Source organism: Salmo salar, chromosome ssa21, assembly GCF_905237065.1.
Source record: "Salmo salar chromosome ssa21, Ssal_v3.1, whole genome shotgun sequence".
NCBI classification, from domain to species: domain Eukaryota; kingdom Metazoa; phylum Chordata; class Actinopteri; order Salmoniformes; family Salmonidae; genus Salmo; species Salmo salar.
The window spans coordinates 32,753,732-32,773,535 of record NC_059462.1 but is presented as its reverse complement, the minus strand read 5'-3'; positions in this window follow the sequence as shown (position 1 = coordinate 32,773,535).

Here is a 19,804-nt window from a genome sequence, read left to right as displayed (position 1 = left end):
TTTCACAATACTATTGCAGGTATGGTTCTATTGTCTAAGAATTAAGATTATACATTCTTTGTATTAGGGACTGGTTATTATTTTATACTATACATTATGGCTTTATGTATGAGTGTGATTGTGTGAGTCTGAGAAAACGGAGAGAAAGAACAACTTGTCAGATGGTGCATTGGAGACTGATGTGTTCCTGTCCTGTCTTTTCACAATACTATTGCAGATCAACATAAAAGCCTAAAAGACAGCCGTGGTGTCGCTCTTCATTTCTTAGTTCTCCTGTGGTGCATAGCAAACCCGCTACATACAGGTCAGGGCTCTGTGTGCTTAGCTGATCTCTGCTGACCCTCCTGTGGATGGGTCTATTTCTAGCCGTTCCTCTCCCTGTGAAGAACCCACATGGCCCTCCTGAGCCAGCCTCTCTCTCCCTGACCCCTCTCTCCCACTGCCCCCCCGCCCTCTCCATCAGGGTATCTTTCCATTACCACGTGTGAAAAGATTTTGCTTCGCCAGCTTCCTGCTGTCCAAAAGGTTTGTTTTGCCAAGCTTCTGCATCTGTGAGGTACTGCCATGCTGGAGAGAGGGGAAATGACTCGCTTTTATAACCCACACCTCGTAAAAACTCTTTAACAGCTTGTGCACTATACATATGCAGGGCTCTGGGAATTTGCTGATAGAAAATAAAGGTAACTGCCAAAATAAAGGAAACACTTATGTAAATGAGGATAAAGTATATTGAAAGCTTGTGCTTTTTCGCATGTCTGGTTCCTGAGTTAATTAAGCAATTAAAAACTTCCCATCGTGCTTAGGGTCATGTATAAAAATGCCCAGTTACCCATTATTTTGGCTACCATGGCTAGAAGAAGAGATTTTAGAGTGTGTGCGCAGCTGTCACCAGATCTCAACCTAATTGAACACTTCTGAGACATCGATTTCCACCACCATCAACAAAACACAATTATGTCATTTCTCGTGAAACAATGGTGTCGCATCCAGACACTTTTAGAATCTATGGCAAGGCGCATTGAAGATGTTCTGGAGGCTTGTGGTGGCCCAACACCATGTTGGTGTTTCCTTTACTTAGGCAGTTATCTGTATTTATACCATGGCATTGTTGAATACTGATTGGCTTGAAGGGCATTCTAGAGCTTGCATTATTTAAGCAATAAGGCCCGAGGGGGTGTGGTATATGGCCAATATACCATGGCTAAGGGCTGTTCTTAGCACGATGCAATGCAGAGTGCCTGGATATACAGCCCTTAGCTGTGGTATATTGGCCATATACCACAAAACCCTGAGGTGCCTTATTGCTATTATAAACTGGTTACCAACTTAATTAGAGCAGTAAAATGAATCATGCAGCACCTTGTGTAACGATTGCAGATTTTAGAGAAACAACAAATGTCGGTACATATAAGTGTCTTATATCGGCTGAAAGCTTAAATTCTTGTTAATATAACTGCACTGTCCAATTTACTGTAGCTATTACTAAGATACAATTCCATGCTATTGTTTGAAGAGAGCTCCTAACAACAAAACACTTTTCTTCACCGCGATAGGTTTGATAAATGCACCTCTGAAGAAGAAATGTGTACTTAAATTCTGAAATCTTGCTCTGATTTATCATCCGAAGGGTCCCAGAGATAACATGAAGTGTCATTTTGTTAGATAAAATCCTTTTTCATATCCTAAAAATCTCCATATAGCATGCACGATCGAGTTTGAATTTCCACTCGTTCAATTTGCAAATAAAGGAATCTGTGAAAATCTAACCCTAAACATTGTTTCAACTAGTCAAATCACGTTCGTATGTATTCCTCCGAGATCCTAGAACATAACGAGACATCACTATATCATTAGGGGTGTATGTCGTATATCCAATAGGACACCATATTTGGTCAGAGAGCGACACCTTCATGGCATGCCGATGATGCGGGCAGCCTTCACTTGAACAACTCTTTGTCAAATAAGCACCAATCGGGGTCAAACAATGCTAGCTAGATATCCAATGAGCTGGGCTTTACGGGAGTATCCGGACCCAATCATAAACCAGGTATTTACGGGAGTATGGGCCCAATCATAAACCCTATATCTGTCATAAAATGTAGCTACTAACCTTGTACGACAGCATGTCTTTTCTTTTTGGACAAACATTTTAAGAATATTCAGAGTTATGAAGTTATGAAAACTGGTTGTTTTGCAAATGTTGAACTTATAATATGGCTACTAATACTGGAAAACCTAAATCAAAGTCCAAGTATACAGATTTGACGATATTCTTGCAGAAAAATGTAATATGAATGCAAATGTCTCCTTCACGATTTGCCCAAATGTACCTGGGTGACTTCACACTAAATGTCATGTAGTTCGTTCATACTTCAAGTTATCCGTCTGAAACGTTGCACATACACTGCTGCCGTCTTGTGTACACCATCGGAATTACAACAGAGTGATGGCTGGAGCAGGGACCTTTCTGTTGCATTTCAAAGATGGTGGTAGAAAAAAAACGGTTTTTCTTTGTATTTTCTTCTACCAGATCTATTGTGTTATATTCTCCTACATTCAATTCACATATCCACAAACTTCAAAGTGTTTCCTTTCAAATGGTTCCAGGAATATGCATATCCTTGCTTCAGGGCCTGAGCTACAGGCAGTTAGATTTGGGTATGTCATTCAGGTGAAAATTGAAAAAAAGGGGGCTATCCCTAAGAAGGTACCAAATGAATTAGAGCAGTAAAATGAAATGTTTTGTCATACCCATGGTATATAGTCTGTTATAAACTGGGTGGTTCGAGACCTGAATGCTGATTGGCTGACAGCCCTGGTATATCAGACCATATAGCACGTGTATGACAAAACATTTATTTGTACTGCTCTAATTACATTGGTAACCAGTTTAAAATAGCAATAAGGCACCTCGGGGGGTTGTGGTATATGGCCAATATACCATGGCCACAATTCAATACAAACTGTAGTCACATGTCAAACTCTGCTGGCCGTGAAGTGTAAAATTGAATCAACAAGGTTAGATTTTCAGCATGTCAGAAAAAAATATAAAGCTAGCTTGATAAAATATATATATATAGAGAGAGAGAGACATTGATTTTAGCGTTGGCGTAGTCTCGTAGTGAGGAGCCTATAAAATGTAGCTTGGTTCATAAACATATTTTTGGGAATTCTGAAATGTATTGGAATAAATGACCAAACTATAAAACTAGCTAGCCAGTTATGGGTAACTGTAGCTAGCTACCTGACAGGAGTGCTAGTTAGATACGTTAGCTTACTAGGTACATTAATAGCTTTAGGTTGGTTGTTTAAAACTCAACTTCCAGATTTCCAAGGACGTTGCCTCTTCAATCATCACTCTTTCTCGCTTGGGCAAGGGACATTTAAGGTACACTCGGGTGTAAAACGTCATTCAAGGGTTGAGGGTTTAGGGCCGAGGGCTGTCTACTTTGAGTTTGAAACGCCGCCGGACTGATGGTTTAGTTAGCTAGCTAAACTAGCAAGTATGTTTGTTTTGTTACCACGGCAACTGCTGTAACTATCTAGTAAACTTACTAGCTACTTCAGTAGATGTTGAACACATTTATAGCAGCAAATGTGTTACATTGGACCCATCGTATCAAAGGGATAATCAACTCGGGGCTCTATGCATTCTCTGGAAAATAATGCAACTCAGTGGAATGTCAGTTACACTCCGCTAGCACGTTGTTGAACACACCGTCTTTCATTATTTTCCATAAAACGCGTAGGCCCTCATTGATCATTATCCCGGCCCTTACATATCAAATGTTTTGCATAAAGATATCACATGTATATGTGTGGCATGCCCTGTTGTGATGAGTCAGATTCATCACATCTTTCATAACATTCTAGACAGAGTATAGCATTCCAGAGCAGTCTATTGAGTTCTAGAATTCCATCACTCTTGCCATTCAAAACTCGTTGGATGCATTGTATCCTCAGGTGTATCCTTAGCTGCTGTGGATAGACTGGCAGACAGACTGGCAGGCATGCAGACAGGCACACAGACAGGTCTTTGATCCACATGTCTGTTTCCTCTCCTCTCAGATAGCTATCACAGAGAAGTGCAGTAGCGCTGCAGCCGCGATGTCCTCCACGAGTCTCTGAGCAGCACACCATCAGATCAAGACTCTCTCTCTGTCCCACTAATATCTTCCCACTGTTTATATCACAATAACATAACCCAAACCATATGTCAGAGTATCCAGCAGTCACATTGAATATTTCCTAATTCTTTCCAACTGGCAGCAGAAAAAGCAGTGAGATGAATGATCATATGGTCCACAACAACAGAATGTGAGAGAACAAAAGAGTGGACGTGTAGCTCAGGGAATGTACTCTCGCCATGATCTAGATTCTAGAGTATTTTGGATGAATGTGAGTGTGCATGCATAGATATATCTCATTCTAGTTCTGTGTGTGCATGACAGTCTCAAGGTAGAGGGTTGTTTAGCTGACATTCTAGTTGAAAAGAGGACATGGCTAGTATTAGGAAATGAGGAGTCATCCTTTACCAGTGACTGATGCTGAGATAAACACTGGTCTCTGCTCTGATCACAACAACAACACCACCAGACAGGTCAACTGCTCTGCTCTGTTCTCCCTCAATATAATTACTTGACACAGATTGCTTAGAAACTGTTATTCAACATTCTGTTGTTTGCAATGTTAAAATGTCAAGATGCACGTAATTAGATGCCGTAAAGAGGTCAATGGAACTCAACCCAAAAATGGAAATTCCATTGAAACTTGTGGGGGAAAGATCCCAAATCTCCTCATTGCCCCCTAGTAAAATGTGCCTACATTTATGGATGTCAACCCCAACACATGTTCACCAATCAACTGCATTGCAGTTAAAAACAACTTTGACTAGCACCACCGATTTCTGCATGCCAGCTATGGTACCAGCTAATACAAAAGGGAGTTATCATTTATCAGTCACTTCTTCTGTAGCTGAAAAGAAACAACTTCTACATGTTATGCAGCGAAAACAGCCAAATATATCCAAATCTGACTTTAGTAACCACATTGTGGGCCTGTTACAATACATCAATCATGACAGATTAGACAAATATCCACTTTGTTAGATCAGATTTGTTATATGTGCCCCAATCCTGCGTCCTTCTATCCCCCACAGTCTGCGTTCCATTGACCTCTTTACCACATCTATGGCTCTATTGTACTGTATGTGGGAGAGGCATTCTGAAGGACAGAGTGTCTAAACCACTCTTGATCTGCCAACTATGAGATCGTATGACAGGTTCATTCGTGGTGGCAATAATTGCATTGAGAAAGCATTTCAAAGATTAGCACATAATGTGTAAAAACATAGTTTGGGTTTTAACTCAGTGGGATAACTCAGTGTTGTGGTGCACAGATGATCCTGGTTCTATGTCAGTCACACACACACACACACACACGCTACTGCTGCATCTCTTCTCATCCCCTCATCTTTTGACACTCAACTAAAATCTCTCCTCTACCTGTCAGTCCTCACCTCTCAGATCTTAGAGGATTTCTCACCTCCTGCAGCTGTGCTGTCAGACACACAGGAGGACTAGAGGTTCTGTTCAGATGTAGGCCAGCCAGAGAAGTTACACCATCAGCCCACAGGATGTCTGCTCCAGGGCTGGGCGCGGTGGAGTGTCTGTCTGGCAGAGAGATGGCTGGAACAACACATGCAGTGAGGCCTCAGTAAAGAGGCATGACATTTGAAGCTTTGAAACAGGTGGAATGTGAAATGCCTCAACGCTGTAAACAAAGACACACAAAGGCCCTTGGCATAATTAATGCTGTCAACAGAACAGGCATTAAGGCATTAGAACAGGCTGTCTGGATAATGCTGCTGCTGTCTGCACTCCCTCGGATGCTAACACTGCTGATATTTATAGATGGAGCCCTCATTTATACACACACACTGACATTAGCAGGCAGACACAGGAGCACACACACACCTAAGCAGACAGACAAGCACACCTCTGAGCTTAGAGAAGCAGCGACAGATTTCTTGACCCAGAGGCATACATGTTGGCAGCCTAGCTGACAGTCTGCAACCTTCTCTCTCGCTCTAAGATGTTTATTTGCATTGTATTTGCATTGACTGTCAATAACAGCTATGTCATTGAAGGACACAATGACGCAGTACTGCAGCTGTTGTCTATTATCGTACGTAAATCAATTCTCTTTGTTTACTCCTTACTGTCGTATGGGCCCAATCATAACTGGAGATACAATACAAGTGCATAAATCAAACGTTTGAACTGTTTAAATCTTACATTATGTCAATAGGAGATTTCCTCAATTTCCCTAGGCACTTCCCAAACTATTTCAAATGTCATGGTTTCCTCTTGTCTTGGCCTTTGTTTCATGTCGACTGATATAGATGATAGACTGTATGGGTTTCCAAAATATTGCCTCCACTCCACCTATCCTGAGTTTTCAGATCCAAGCATATGAAGGAAAGGAGACAAGAATAGAAGCCAACTTGACACAATAAAAGGAGATGAGTATAGTAACTACTCCATAATATTGACACTCTTGGATCCCAGCTCCCAGCAGACAACTAGACTATACGACCTCTATCTGCTAGCAGCTAGCTGGTGATGTCACACACACCAGAGAACAAAAAAGACAGAATTGGCAGAGAGAGATCATGGGCTCATGGGCTCCTGAGTTCTTCTGCAAAAAAATAGAATTATAGTTGGGTAAATGTAGATAAATGTGCATTTTTTTTGCAAGGACTTACTACCCTCTACATCAAAACCTTCAAATCAAATTCCATTCTTAAAACATTGATTTTGGACAAAATTACTGCCAAGGACTGTCAAGAAAAAACTTCTAACAAACCAAAACCTGCAGAAGAAACACAGCAGAAACCTGGAAATACCATCCAACACAAAACTGAGTGAATAATGTTGTCTGAACCTACTTCTGAAGCCAAAAAGTCAAAGATAAAAATCTCTAGATAATTTTGTTATATAAAGCTTATTAAATAAGGCTACTAAGCTACCAAGCTGCTAGGACAGAACAGACCTGGCTGCAGCTTCAATTAGCACTGAAGTGTGAAGTGAGATGTGTGAAAACTCTTGAGCCTAACAATAGCAGCAGTGTTTCACAGCCTCCCCCACCCAAATGCAGAGTCCTTTGAAGCCCCCTGTGCCATGGCACATCCCTGTACAGATGTCATCACAGTAGAGTACCCTTTGGATATAAAAAAATAACACTGCACAGAATAAGTGCAAAAAGAAGATCCTCAAGGACAATCCAGAGACATTTGCTGACTGCCACAAAGAGGGGAACGTAAGCAACTTCATTTTCCACGCAGACCATCCCCTGGCATGGCACGGTGCTACAAGAGCAGGGTGGAAACTCAGATTAACTTGTCAACGTCGTGTACAAGTCTGGGACAGTAATGGTGTAGGGCATCCTCAAGCAGGTCCAGCAGGACTTTTACAGAATAAAAGAGAGAGCACAGCAGGAAAAGCTCTCTCTCAGTGATGACTCCCCCTTCCTGAGTGAGTCTGATCACACCTCTTCAAACTGTCCTGCAGACGAGGATAGTCACACACCACCCCCCCCCAGCACTGAACACACCCAGGTCCCACAACTGCACTGCTCCTCCATCATAGAGAGGACAGCTGGCTGCACTCTGGACTGAGGTGAGAGAACTTAAAGAAGAGGGAGAGGAACACATGGCACAGCTAACAGCACTGAAGGAGGAGGTGAGAAAGCTGAGGTGTGACAGAGAGCAAGACCCTCCTCCAGAAAAGCCAACAGAACAGTCCACCTCAGACCCGGACCACAACCTCAACACCAAAATTGGACAGACAACACAGGACCCCCCCAACCCAACAGACCCCACCCCCTCCTAACAGCCCCCCCTGTTAGCTCCCCCGATAGCCATCCTGACAACCTCCACACATCCACTGAGGACACTCAAAAGCCAGAAACTGTGCTCCTCATTGATTCAAATGGCAAATACATTCAAGAGAATAAGCTTTTTCCTAAACACAAAGTGGCTAAACTCTGGGGCCCAAACCCTAGGCATGCCCTGGAGCTGTTGTCAGAGGACAGACTAGGGTCCCCCAGCCACATTATAATTCACACGGGCACAAACAACCTGAGGGCCCAGCAGGAAAGGGTGGCCACAGCACTCAAGGGAGTGATTGAAAAATCTTCTTCCAATTTCCCCAACGCACAAATGGTTGCTACCACAAAAAGACATTCACCTTGCCACCATACACTGGGTGAATGCAAGCATTTCCCAGGACTGTGCCTCAAAACCAAATGTTTACCTGGCCCACCACTCCACCCTGGACTTGAACAGGCTTTATGAGCAGGTCCACCTCTACAAGGCAGCAATCCCAACTTTTGCCAGGACCCTGAAGGATGTCACCCTCAACCACAGCTCCAGCACCTCACACAGGAGAAACAGAGCAATGGACACCCCGCCAGACCAGCAAGACACCCTCCCAGACATGCAAGACCCCCTCCCAGAAGGAGCTGCACCGAGAGGACACACGCCAAGAGGACCTACACCCAGACCACCTCAACCAGCTGAGACCACCCCAAACAAACCCTGGCCACACCCTATAGCCCCCCCCCAGATCAGACCTATGCCCCTTCTGCTCCCCCCATGCCCCCCTCCTTTGCAGAAAGGACCTCAACATATGCCCAGGCCGTGAGCAGAGCAACAGGCCCAACCTCCACTAGTGCACCCCCCAAGCCCCATCCTGCAACCTATGAGGTATGTATCAGATGCTCAACATGCTCTGCTAACACCTACTGTAGCAACCTCATCCTGGAATATACAAGGTCTAAAGTCACCTGCCTTTGGCCTAAAGAGCAGGAACCGTGACTTCGTCAAAGAAATTGGAAATACAGACATTGTCATCCAACAAGAAACATGGTATAGAGGAGATGGACCCACTGGTTGCCCTCTAGGTTACAGAGAGCTGGAAGTTCAATCCACCAAACTACCAGGTGTGAAAGAGGGTATGCTAATTTGGTAGAGCAGACATAACCTACTCTATTAAATTAGCCTAACAGGAACGATTTACATTTGGCTAGAAATTAATAAGGAAATGATCTCAACAGAGAAAAATGTCCTCATGTGAGCTACCTATATCCCCCCAATAGAATCCCCATATTTTAAAGATGACAGCTTCTCTATCCTAGAGGGGGAGATCAACCATTTCCAGGCTTAGGAACATGTACTAGTCTGTGGCGACCTAAATGCTAGAACTGGACAAGAACCTGACACTCTCACCACACAGGGGGACAAACACCTACCTGGAGGTGACAGTATTATGCTCAAGATTGAACTACCAACGGGACATTCAAAACTACAATATCTTATGCTTCACGGAGTCGTGGCTGAACGACGACACTATCAACATATAGCTGGCTGGTTATTAGCTGTACCGGCAGGATAGAACAGCGGAGTCTAGTAAGACAAGGGGCGGCTGACTATGTATTTTTGTAAATAACAGCTGGTGCATGATATCTAAGGAAGTCTCGAGCTATTGCTCGCCTGAGGTAGAGTATCACATGATAAGCTGTAGACCACACTATCTACTGTGGCGTACAGCAGGTCAGCCACCAGGGGGAGACTCGTCGAGGCCTGGTGACAGACGGAGTATACATCACGAGGCGATGGCTCCATCTGCTGGACGTGCCAGGTCTCGACGGGCTCTCCGGCCAGGACTAATTGGGGCTGATTGGGGATTTGTGGGTAATCAAGGGCTGATTGCTCACCAGCTGTACAAGTCCCATAAAGCTGCCAGAAGGGCAGCACACAGGAGAGAGACTGGGGGAGGAAAGGACTCCCGTGTAGTTGGGGACGGTACCAGAGGTAACAGAAGGGAGTTCAGTTTTTGATCCCCACAGGATACAGCAAGACCCGGAGCCCAGAAGACGGTATCCCTGAGAGGGTCTCTTGGGGATACCTATTATTTACTTTTGGACTATTATTTTAATAAACACCTTTGAAACTTAGCTAATCCTACTCTGTCCGTGTCTGATCTATGTAAACGTTTTGACCCAAATCAAATCAAATGTATTTATATAGCCCATCTTACATCAGCTGATATCTCAAAGTGCTGTACAGAAACCCAGCCTAAAACCCCAAACAGCAAGTAATGCAGGTGTAGAAGCACAGTGGCTAGGAAAAACTCCCTAGGAAGAAACCTAGAGAGGAACAAGACTATGAGGGGTGGCCAGTCCTCTTCTGGCTGTGCCGGGTGGAGATTATAACAGAACATGGCCAAGATGTTCAAATGTTCATAAATGACCAGCATGGTCAAATAATAATAATCACAGTAGTTGTCGAGGGTGCAACAAGTCAGCAACTCAAGAGTAAATGTCAGTTGGCTTTTCATAGCCGATCATTCAGAGTATCCCAACCGCTCTAGAGAGTTGAAAACAGCAGGTCTGGGACAGGTAGCACGTCCGGTGAACAGGTCAGGGTTCCATAACTGGAGCAGCAGCACGGCCAGGTGGACTGGGGACAGGAAGGAGTCATCATGCCAGGTAGTCCTGAGGCATGGTCCTAGGGCTCAGGTCCTCCGAGAGAGAGGAAGAAAGAAAGAGAGAAAGAGAGAATTAGAGAGAGCATACTTAAATTCACACAGGACACCGGATAAGACAGGAGAAATACTCCAGATATAACAGACTGACCCTAGCCCCCCAACACATAAACTACTGCAGCATAAATACTGGAGGCTGAGACAGGAGGGGTCAGGAGACACTGTGGCCCCATCCGATGATACCCCCAGACAGGGCCAAACAAGCAGAATATAACCCCACCCACTTTGCCAAAGCACAGCCCCCACACCACTAGAGGGATATCATCAACCACCAACTTACCATCCTGAGACAAGGCCGAGTATAGCCCACAAAGATCTCCGCAACGGCACAACCCAAGGGGGGGGGGCCAACCCAGACAGGAAGACCACGTCAGTGACTCAACCCACTCAAGTGACGCACCCTTCCTAGGGATGGCATGGAAGAACACCAGTAAGCCAGTGACTCAGCCCCTGTAATAGGGTTAGAGGCAGAGAATCCCAGTGGAGAGAGGGGAACCGGCCAGGCAGAGACAGCAAGGGCGGTTCGTTGCTCCAGAGCCTTTCCGTTCACCTTCACACTCCTGGGCCAGACTACACTCAATCATAGAACCAACTGAAGAAATGAGTCTTCAGTAAAGACTTAAAGGTTGAGACCGAGTCTGCGTCTCTCACATGGGTAGGCAGACCATTCCATAAAAAATTGAGCTCTATAGGAGAAAGCCCTGCCTCCAGCTGTTTGCTTAGAAATTCTAGGGACAATTAAGAGGCCTGCGTCTTGTGACTGTAGCGTACGTGTAGGTATGTACGGCAGGACCAAATCTGAAAGATAGGTAGGAGCAAGCCCATGTAATGCTTTGTAGGTTAGCAGTAAAACCTTGATATCAGCCCTTGCCTTAACCTGTTAGGGCTAGGGGGCAGCATTGACACGGCTGGATAAAAAACATACCCGATTTAATCTGGTTACCACTCCTACTCAGTAACTAGAATATGCATATACTTATTACATATGGATAGAAAACACCCTAAATTTTCTAAAACTGTTTGAATGGTGTCTGTGAGTATAACAGAACTCAAATGGCAGGTCAAAACCTGAGAGATTCCTTTACAGGAAGTGGCCTGTCTGACCATTTCTGGAACTTCTTTGCCATCTCTATCATTTACTAAGGATCTCTGCTCTAACGTGACACTTCCCACGTCGTCCATAGGCTCTCATAGCCCGGGAAAAAAGAGAATGTCGTCATTCCAGCCCCAGGCTGAAACACATTATCGCCTTTCTCAAGTGGCCCATCAAGAGACACTAGCTTATGCGCGTGACCCCGACCGCCCCGCCTTTGGGATTTTTTCCTCTGTTTGCCGAAAAGGAGATTCCCTGTCGGAATTTTATCGCTTTTCTACGAGAAAAATGACGTAAAAATTGATTTTAAACAGTGGTTGACATGCTTCGACGTACGGCAATGGAATACTTTGAATTTTATTGTCAGGAATTGCGCCAAGCGCGCGACACTTCTTTACTATTTCGGATAGTGTCTGGAACGCATCGAACAAAACGCCGCTATTCGGATATAACGATGGATTATTTTGGACCAAACCAACATTTGTTATTGAAGTAGACGTCCTGGGTGTGCATTCTGACGAAGACAACAAAAGGTAATGACATTTTTATAATAGTAAATATGATTATGGTGAGTGCTAAACTTGCCGGGTGTCTAAATAGCGAGCCCGTGATGCCTGGGCTATCTACTGAGAATATTGCAAAATGTGCTTTCACCAAAAAGCTATTTTAAAATCGGACATATCGAGTGCATAGAGGAGGTCTGTATCTATAATTCTTAAAATAATTGTTATGCTTTTTGTGAACGTTTATCGTGAGTAATTTAGTAAAATGTTAGCGAATTCCCCGTAAGTTTGCGGGGGGTATGCTAGTTCTGAACGTCACATGCTAATGTAAAAAGCTGGTTTTTGATATAAATATGAACTTGATTGAACAAAACATGCATGTATTGTATAACATAATGTCCTAGGGTTGTCATCTGATGAAGATCATCAAAGGTGAGTGCTGCATTTAGCTGTCTTCTGGGTTTTGGTGACATTATATGCTGGCTTGAAAAATGGGTGTCTGATTATTTCTGGCTTGGTACTCTGCTGACATAATCTAATGTTTTGCTTTCGTTGTAAAGCCTTTTTGAAATCGGACAGTGTGGTTAGATTAACGAGAGTCTTATCTTTAAATGGCTGTAAAATAGTCATATGTTTGAGAAATTGAAGTAATATGATTTTGAAGATTTTGAAAATCGCGCCACAGGATGGCAGTGGCTGTTACGTAGGTGGGACGAATTCGTCCCGCCGGTCCCATAGAGGTTAACCTGTTAGGGCTAGATATGAGTTCTGTTATACTCACAGACACCATTCAAACAGTTTTAGAAACTTCAGAGTGTTTTCTATCCAAATCTACTAATTATATGCATATTCTCGTTTCTGGGCAAGAGTAGTAACCAGATTAAATCGGGTACGTTTTTTTATCCGGCCGTGAAAATACTGCCCCCTATCCCAAAGAAGTTAATTTGAGTTCCTCAGTTAGGTGGTTAACTGATTTTTGTCCTCTGACGTTCTTGGGTAGGCAGAGGGAGTCTGGAAGGGCATCAAGGAATCTTTGGGTTGTCTGAGAATTTATAGCACAACTTTTGATGCTCCTTGGTTGGGTTCTGAGCAGATTATTTGTTGCGATTGCAAACGTAATAAAATGGTGGTCCGATAGTCCAGGATTATGGGGAAAAACTTTAAGATCCACAACATTTATTCCACAGGACAAAACTAGGTCCAGAGTATGACTGTGGCAGTGAGTAGGTCCAGAGACATGTTGGACAAAACCCATTGAGTCGATGATGGCTCCGAAAGCCTTTTGGAGTGGGTCTGTGGACTTTTCCATGTCAATATTAAAGTCACCAAAAATTTGAATATTATCTGCTATGACTACAACCAACTTGGTCTGCCACAAGTGGTGGAGAATGCGGGCACTCTGACAACATGGTCAGATCAGGGTTGACATTTACATCAGCATGGACGAGTTGATAGCTCAGTTCTTCTGGGCCCAACAAGCCCAACAGGCGGTTCAGGAACGAATGCTGGAGGAATAGCGGCTACAAAACGTCCGCCTCATTGAGGAAATCAGGAAGCTACAAGGAGGAGTGTCTACTGAATCACATCCAAACCAGTTTTTAAATCAAGCTAACAGAAGATGACGACATCGAAACAGCCTGGCCCATCAGGCTCAACTATTCCACAACTGGAGGTTCATAGCCAACGCATCCCCCCGAGCCCAGATGAGCGACATACTACGCGTCACCAGGGGATGGCTCCTAACCGACATACCCACCCTCTCCCTCCTAGACAAAGTGGTCATGGTTCGCTTCCTACGGGCACTACCCCACGACATGAAGAGGGCAGCGAGTCTATGCACTCCCCAAACCTTGGAGGGCCTCCTGGAAGCAGTGGAGAAGCATCAGAACACTCAGGCCCTGCTGAGTGGGAGCCGGGCCGAGTCGGCAACCCATTCGAGAGGTCGGAAGGACAACCCCACTGCTGGGTACCCCGAACCGACAGTCAGCAGGGCCAAAGAACCGCAAACCCATGGAGAGATGGCTGGGGTAGGGCCGACCCGCCACCGACGACCCCAGGTAGATGGAGACCAAAGGAGGTGTTTTGAGTGTGGCGCCCGGGGCCACGTCGCCTGGAATTGCCCGGCTCGAGAGGAGTCGATGCCATCAGCAAGCCCTGGAAGCGAGGTGGAACATGCAGTGAACTACGTCACCTCCTGTTGCGCACACCACGAATCAACTGCACCCATGGTCCCGGTGAAGGTTGATGGACATGACACGGAAGCTCTATTAGACTCCGGAAGTATGGTTACCCTCGTAACCACGAGCCTGCTGAACCAGGCAGACCGAATGTGGTAGGGAGATGTCCATTTCCTGTGGTCACGGGGACACAAAGCAGTATCCAACCGTATGGGCCAACATCGTGATGCCACAAGGGAACTGCCAGATGACAGTGGGTGCAGTACCCAAGTTGCCGGTACCTCTCCTAGTGGGACGAGATTGTCCACAGTTCGCGGCCCTGTGGGGGCACGAGCTGAGGAAGACGGTACGAGCCATCCATAGACGAGCAAGGATGACCCATCGCCTGTGTGGCCCGGAAGCAAAAGGTTGACCAACCTGTATCTACAGGTCTGGAGTCGGAGGGGGTGCCGGAACCCGACCCCCCTGGGGAACCACGGGAGGTAGAGCCCAGCCTCCCCCTCCTTGATTTTGAGGGGCCAGTCGAGACACCCCCTGGAGGCCAACTGAGGGGACAATTCGGGATGGCCCAGTGGGAGGACACTAACTTGAAAGCCGCCGCCGCCCAAGTGACAGCTACTTCCAGGGTGAGTGACTGGTGACACCCCCATTTCCAAATCAAGAATAAACTTTTGTATCAGGTGTCGCGCCAACAGGGGGAACTTCGAGAAGTATTGTTGCTGCCCCAACGGTACGTGGGAACTGTTCTTCATCTGGCCCACACCCACCTGTCGGGGGCGCACCTGGGAGTGGAGAAGGCCCGGGAATGGATCGCCGCCCGGTTCCATTGGCCCGGGATGAGGAGGGCCGTGGAAGACTACTGTCGCAGCTGCCCGCAGTGTCAAATGACTGCCCCAAAGGCACACTTCCGAAAACCCATTGGTCCCCCTACCGATCGGGGTGCCCTTTGAACGCATCGCCATGGACATAGTGGGAACCCTGGAAAAACAGCACGAGGACATTGGTACATCCTGGTAATCTTAGACTATGCCACCCGGTATCCCGAGGCCATTCCCCTACGGGCGGCGGTGTCCAAGGGAATTGCCTGGGAGCTGTTCCACCTCTTTAGCCGGGTGGGCATCCCGAACGAGATCCTGACAGACCAAGGTACTGAGTTTATGTCCCGCCTAATGAAAGATTTGTGAGCTCTCCTGCAGATCAAGCAGATCCGGACCTCCATCTTTCACCCGCAGACGGATGGGCTCGTCGAGCGGTTCAATAAAATGCTCAAACAAATACTGCGGAAGGTCATCGAGCAGGACGGGAAGAACTGGGACCAGCTACTATCCCACCTAATGTTCTCAATCTAAGAAGTACCCCAATCCTCCACTGGGTTTACCCCTTTTGAACTCCTCTATGGGAGGAGGCCACGCGGCCTACTGGACCTCGCCAAGGAGGTGTGGGAAGCCCAACCGACTCCCTTACGCAGCGTGTAGAGCACGTGGGGACGATGAGGGAGTGGATGACAGCCATATGGTCAGTCGTGAGGGAACATATGGAGAAGGCCCAATGCGCCCAAGCTCAGGTCTACAATCGAGGAGCCCAGCCCTGAGAATTTCAGGTGGGAGACAGGGTGTTGGTCTTGATCCCCACGGCCGAAAGTAGGTTCCTGGTAACATGGCATGGGCCATACAAGGTGATCGAGAAGCTGGGACCTGTCAATTACCACGTACGGCAACCCGGGAGACAGAAACCAGCCCGGGAGAAGGAAATCCCAACAGATTGACCACGTGACCTGTTGAAGAAGTGGCACGAGAGGACAGCCTTGGCCATGTTATGGTCGGGACCCAGGACGCCAACGGTACCAGTGGTGGTCCCGAGCAATGAGGACCTCGACCCGGCCCAGAAGCAAGAGCTCAGGGAGCTCGTCGATTGGAACACGGCGGTGTTCTCCGAGAAGCCGGGCCGCACGACCCTCATTGAACACCACGTCCGTACCCGGCCCGGGGAAATGGTACGAAAGAGGCCATATCAGATTCTAGAGGCCCGAAGGAAGGCCGTGAAACAGGAAGTGGAGGCTATGCTGAGGATGGGGGTCGTTGAAGAGTCTCACAGTGCATGTTGCAGCCCATCGTGTTGGTGCCCAAACCGGACGGTAGCCTGCACTTCTGTAATGATTTCCAGGGTGTGAACGACATAAGCTTGTTCTACGCCTACCCCATGCAGAGGGTGGATGAGCTCATCAAACGATTGGGAAAGGCCCAGTACATCAGCACCCTTGACCTGACCAAAGGATAATGGCAGGTATCGTTGGCAGAACCTCCTGGGAGAAGATGGCGTTTTTGACAACAGACGGATTGTATCAGTACCGGGTGCTCCCATTCGGTCTCCATGGAGCCCCGCCCACATTCCAGCGACTGATGAACAAAGTACTTCGACCACACAGGCAGTACGCAGCAGCATATTGGGATGATATCATCATCCACAGCCAAGGTTGGGAAGAGCACCTGATGCGCCTCCAGGCGATTCTGGATGTGCTCAGACAAGTCGGGTTGACCGCGATCCCCAAGAAATGCAAAATAGCGTTCGAGGAAGTGGAGTACCTGGGGTACTAAACTCATGACTAAACGTTTTGACCCAACCCCCTGGTCTGCCACACTACCTATAGAGTTTTCATCTGTATTTTTCGTAGCTGTTTACATATCACCACAGTCAGAGGCTGGCACTAAGAGAGCATTTAATGAGCTGAATTCCGCCATAAGCAAACAAGAAAACGCTCACCCAGAGGTGGCACACCAAGTAGCCGGGTACTTTAAAACCTCTTACATCTAGACGTTCCGCTAGCGGAACACCTGCTCCAATATCCAATGAAAGGCGTGGCGCAAAATACAAACTCCTCGAAAATCCGAAAACTTCCATTTTTCAAACATATGACTATTTTACACCATTTTAAAGACAAGACTCTCCTTTATCTAACCACACTGTCCGATTTCAAAAAGGCTTTACAGCGAAAGCAAAACATTAGATTATATCAGCAGAGTACCCAGCCAGAAATAATCAGACACCCATTTTTCAAGCTAGCATATAATGTCACAAAAAACAAATCCACAGCTAAATGCAGCACTAACCTTTGATGATCTTCATCAGATGACACTCCTAGGACATTATGTTATACAATACATGCATGTTTTGTTCAATCAAGTTCATATTTATATCAAAAACCAGCTTTTTACATTAGCATGTGACGTTCAGAACTAGCATTCCCACCGAACACTTCCGGTGAATTTACTAAATTACTCACGATAAACGTTCACAAAAAACATAACAATTATTTTAAGAATTATAGATACAGAACTCCTTCATGCAATCGCGGTGTCCGATTTTAAAATAGCTTTTCGGTGAAAGCACATTTTGCAATATTCTGAGTAGATAGCCCGGCCATCATGGCTAGCTATTTTGACACCCACCAAGTTTGGTACTCACCAAACTCAGATTTACTATAAGAAAAATTGGATTACCTTTGCTGTTCTTCGTCAGAATGCACTCCCAGGACTTCTACTTCAATAACAAATGTTGGTTTGGTTCCAAATAATCCATAGTTATATCCAAATAGCGGCATTTTGTTCGTGCGTTCAAGACACTATCCGAAGGGTAAAGAAGGGTGACGCGCCCGGGGCGTTTCGTGACAAAAAATTTCTAAATATTCCATTACCGTACTTCGAAGCATGTCAAACGCTGTTTAAAATCAATTTTTATGCGATTTTTCTCGTAAAAAAGCGATAATATTCCAACCGGAAAACCCTGTTTTCGTTCAAAGACTGAAAATAAAAACATGGAGTCGTCTCGTGCACACACGCCAGTCTCATTGTTCTCAGATCGACCACTTACAAAATGCGCTACTGTTTTTCAGCCATGGCCTGCAAAGTCATCATTCAATGTTCTGGCACCTTCTGAGAGCCTATGGGAGCATTAGAAAATGTCACGTTACAGCAGAGATCCCCTGTTTTGGATAGAGATGATCAAGAAGGCCAAGAAATAGTCAGAGAGGGCGCTTCCTGTTTGGAATCTTCTCAGGTTTTGGCCTGCCAAATGAATTATGTTATACTCACAGACACCATGGAGTGTTTTCTATCCAAAGCTAATAATTATTTGCATATTCTAGTTTCTGGGCAGGAGTAATAATCAGATTAAATCGGGTACGTTTTTTATCCGGCCGTGAAAAATACTGCCCCCTATCCATAACAAGTTAATGCAGGGAAACTTAAATCCGTTTTACCAAATTTCTATCAGCATGTTAAATGTGCATACAGAGGAAAAAATCTCTGGACCACCTTTACTCCACACACAGAGATGCATACAAAGCTTTCCCTCGCCATACATTTAGAAAATCTGACCATAATTCTATCCTCCTGATTCCTACTTACAAGAAAAAATTTTGCAGGAAGCACCAGTGACCAGATCAATCAAAAAAGTGGGCAGATGAAGCAGATGCTAAGCTACAGGACTGTTTTGCTAGCACAGACTGGAATATGTTCCAATCAGTCATTATCTTCATCAATAAGTGCATCGATGACGTCATCCACACAGTGACCGTACGTACATACCCCAACCAGAAGCCATGGATCACAGGCAACATCCGCACTGTGCTAAATGCTAGAGCTGTCACTTTCAAGGAGTGGGACTCTAAGCCGGAGCTTATAAGAAATCCCGCTATACCCTCCGACGAACCATCAAATAGGCAAAGCGTCAATACAGGACTAAGATCGAATCATACTACACCGGCTCTGACGCTCGTCGGATGTGGCAGGGCTTGAAAACCATTACAGACTACAAAGGGAAGCACAGCCGAGAGCTGCCCAGTGACACGAGCCTACCACACGAGCTAAACTACTTCTATGCTCGCTTCAAGGCAAATAACACTGAAACATGCATGAGAGCACCAGCTGTTCCAGAAGACTGTGTGATCACGCTCTCCGCAGCCGATGTGAGTAAGACCTTTAAACAGGTCAACATTCACAAGGCCGCAGGGCCAGACAGATTACCAGGACGTGTGCTGCGAGCATGCGGTGACCAACTGGGACGTGTCTTCATTGACATTTTCAGCCTCTCCCTGTCTGAGTCTGTAATACCAACATGTTTTAACTTCTTGCCTCTAGGCGTTCCGCTAGCGGAACCCCGTTCCGCCAGCGGGACCCCTAGCCAACAGCCAATGGAACAGCAGGGCGCGAAATTCAAAATATCAAAAATCTAATAATTTCAATTTCTCAAACATACGACTATTTTACACCATTTTAAAGATACACTTCTCCAGAATCCAACCACGTTTTCCGATTTCAAAAAGGCTTTACAGTGAAAGCGAAACATTAGATTATGTTAGGACACCACCTAAACAAGAAAAGCCACACTGCCATTTTCCTAGCAAGGAGATGTGTCACAAAAACCCAA